At 60.2% G+C, this 3,597-nt stretch overlaps 1 pseudogene; it reads right to left on the reverse strand.

Moving 5' to 3' along the window:
* Positions 1-738: 738 nt before the first annotated feature.
* Positions 739-3,046, reverse strand: LOC131737883 (uncharacterized protein K02A2.6-like; annotated as a pseudogene).
* Positions 3,047-3,597: the final 551 nt, after the last annotated feature.

A 3,597-nucleotide genomic window follows, 5' to 3' on the forward strand; every position in this document is an offset into this window, starting at 1 on the left:
GTACTCCCAGCATCCACGGCTGCACATTAACCAAATGTAGGGGACTGGCTCCGGGCACAGCGCCCTATTCGACGACAGGTGGCAACGGCGAGTCAGTCCAGCCGTGCCCGTTACACAGCCCCCATCTTAGGGCCGAACGTCCCGCTGGCTCAACACTTAATGTCTCACAAAGTCAGAGAGTCCCGGGGGTGGTCGACGGATACGCTGGCCGCACTGGAGCACAGGTGCAGCGGGCTGGGAGTCAGCTGGAGCCGGAATGCTCCTACCTGGGCCACCAGCTGGTAAACTATTCGGTGGTTGCAAGGGGGAAGCGCTTTCCCTGTCCTGGGAGCTGGCCTCCGGGCTGGCTGCAGGGACAACCGAGTTTGTTCCGGGGCGGTAGGGGGCCAAGCGGTCTTGGTGGAGCACAACCGCCCGGCTACGGGTCCGCAGCCGCACTCGATAAGTCACCTCGGAGAGCCTCTCCAGAACAACACAGGGGCCCTCCCAGTTACTGGCCAGCTTGGGGCAGAATCCCTTTCTTCGCCGAGGGCAGTGAACCCAGACCTGCTGCCCAGCTTGAAATCCCCGGCCCTTGCAGTGAGTATCGTATGCCCGTTTCTGACGCTGGCCAGCTGAGGTGAGGTGCTTCCGAGCGTAAGCATGGGCAGTGTCCAATCGGTCCTGTAGCTGCTGGAGGTATTCCGGGCCGGTAGGTTCCGGAGTGTGGAGCTGAGGTGGCCGGCCAAACACAAGGTCCACTGGGGTGCGGAGCTCTCTCCCAAACATAAGAGCCGCTGGCGTGCACCCTGTAGATTCATGCACTGCAGTCCGGTAGGCCATTAGGACCAAGGGCAAGCATTGATCCCAGTCACGCTGGTGCTGGGAGGTCCACATGGTCAGCTGGGTGGCAAGGGTGCGGTTAAACCGCTCCACCAATCCATCGCTCTGTGGGTGTAGTGGGGTCGTCCTGGTTTTCTTAATACCCAGCCGCCTGCACACCTCACCAAACACCTGCGCTTCAAAGTTACGCCCCTGGTCACTATGTAGCTCCTCGGGAACCCCAAACCGGCAGAACATGCCTTCCAGCAGTGCCTCTGCGCAGGTAGTCGCGCTCTGATCGGGGACTGCGTACGCCTCGGGCCATTTAGTAAAGTAATCCATGGCCACCAGGACGTACCGGTTGCCCCCCTCCGTCCGTGGAAACGGCCCTAAGATGTCCACACCGACGCGCTCTAATGGTGCCCCCACCTGGTACTGCTGGAGCGGGGCATGAGAGCGGTCCAAGGGGCCCTTCCGGGCGGTGCACTGGTCACAGCGTCGCACATAAGTCTCCACATCACGTCGGCACCGTCCCCAGTAGAACCGCTCCCGAAGCCGACCCAGGGTCTTGGCAACGCCGAAGTGTCCAGTGGCTGGTCCGCCATGCACGGCTCGCAGGACGGTCTCTCGGAGAGCTTGAGGAACCACCACTTGTAGCCGCTTGCGCCCTGTCGCAGGGTCTGTCCAGAAACGGTACAGCACACTTTCCCGGAGGCTCAAACATTCCCATTGCGCCAACAGCACTTTTACCTCCGGGGAGAGGGCTGACACCGCACGTCTGGCTGGGCGCTGACCCGCCGATAACCAGCGGATCAGCGGTGCCAGCTCAGCGTCCAGACCCTGCTGACGCTGGATCTCCCCCGCTGGCAACTCAAGGGGGGTCTCCACAGCTACAGTGGCAGCACTTACTCGCTCCTCCAAGGACCGCTGTGCCTCTCGCTCCTCCATCCGATGGCAGAGCTTACAGTCCTCAGAGAAGCAGGGGCGACGGGACAGGGCATCTGCATTATTGTGTAGGCATACCCTTGCAGTGTCTCTATCCAGCGAGCCACCTGTCCTTCGGGCTCGCGGAAGTTGAGCAGCCACCGCAGGGAGGCGTGATCCGTGCGCAGCTTGAATCTTCACCCGTAGAGATAGGGACGAAAGTGGTGCACAGCCCGTACTACAGCCAACAGTTCCCGGCGAGTCACACAATAGTTCCGCTCTGTTTTACTAAGAGCTTGGCTGTAGTACGCGACCACCTGTTCTCCGTCCGAGCCTTCCTGGGCTAGCACTGCTCCGATCCCCACATCGCTCGCGTCCGTGTCCAGGATGAACGGTTTTTGGGGGTCAGGGAACGCCAAGACTGGGGCCTTCACAAGGGCCTCTCGCAATTCCCCAAAGGCAGCTGCGCAGTTGGTGTCCCAGCTGAACCAGCCCCCTTTCTCAGTCAGGCGGTGCAGGGGCCTGGCGATCTGAGCAAAGTCCTTCACAAAGCGGTGGTAATAAGACACCAGGCCCAGAAAGCTACGCACCTCTGTCACAGTCCTGGGGACCGGCCAGTCCTTTACAGCAGTCACTTTAGCAGGGTCTGTGGCAATGCCGTCTGCCCCGACAACATGTCCGAGGAAGTGTGTTTCTCTTCTCAGCAGGTTGCACTTCCCAGGGTGGAGTTTTAAGCCAGCTCCACGGATGCGCTCGAACACAGTCCGCAAGTTCTGCAGTGCCGCCGAAAAGGTGGTGGCGTGCACCAGTAAGTCATCCAGGTATACAACACAATGGGTCCGTGGAACTCCGGTGAGCACCCGCTCCATCAGGCGCTCGAACGTTGCTGGGGCATTGCACAGTCCAAAGGGCATCACTGAAAACTGCCACAGACCCTGGCCAATGGAGAATGCAGTTTTCTGTCATGTATCAGGGGCCAGCTCAACCTGCCAGTATCCGCTGCGCAGGTCGAGGGAGCTGAACCAGCGGGAGCCTGTGATGTAGTCCAGAGCTTCATCGATTCTGGGGAGGGGGTACGAGTCCTTGTGTGTCACTGCATTCAGTTTGCGATAATCCACACAGAACCGCAGTGACCCGTCTTTTTTTTTACTAGCAGGGCTGGCGCGGCCCAGGGGCTAGCCGATGGTTCAATTACCCCGGCAGTGGCCATTTCCAGAATCATGCCCTCGGCCGCTTCCCGCTTTGCCAAGGGTAGCCGCCGTGGCCGCTCCCGGATCGGAGCCGCGTCTCCCGTGTTAATGCTGTGCTGAACTAATCCAGTCCGCCCACAGTCCTCTATGTTTGCAGCAAAAATGTCCAAGTACCCCCTTAATAGTTCCCATAACTGGTCCCGCTGGCCCTGAGATAGACCCTCCTTACTCCTCTGCCACAGCGCTTTCACCGCATCAGTTATCCTGCAGTCCTGTGTTCCACCGGTTGTGGTTGCAGGGGGCGGTGAAAGTTCTGCAGGAGAGGGGGCGGAGACAGTTGAAGCCCTTGCAAACTCCGTCGCCGATGTCCTGTCCTCTGCTTCTGGGAGAGGCCGGGTCCTGCCCCCCTGCGTCCGACGAACCTCCCTCATCTGGCTATGCCGCACGGTGGTTCTGGTGCGGCGTTGCTCCCCTTCCTTCTCCCGACCCGGAATCAGGCGCAGTTGGCTCTGGCCAAGGCACAAGGTTCCCTCAGCCAAGTCGATGGTAGCTCCTACTTTGTTCAGGAGGTCCAGGCCCAGAATGCAGCGATCCTGTATCTCCGCCAGCCAGAATTCGTGTTGGATCGTGCAGTCTCCGAGCTGGATCTCCAGATGCCGTCGTCCCAGCATGGACGCGACCT

Source organism: Acipenser ruthenus, chromosome 8 (assembly GCF_902713425.1).
Source record: "Acipenser ruthenus chromosome 8, fAciRut3.2 maternal haplotype, whole genome shotgun sequence".
Lineage (NCBI taxonomy): Eukaryota > Metazoa > Chordata > Actinopteri > Acipenseriformes > Acipenseridae > Acipenser > Acipenser ruthenus.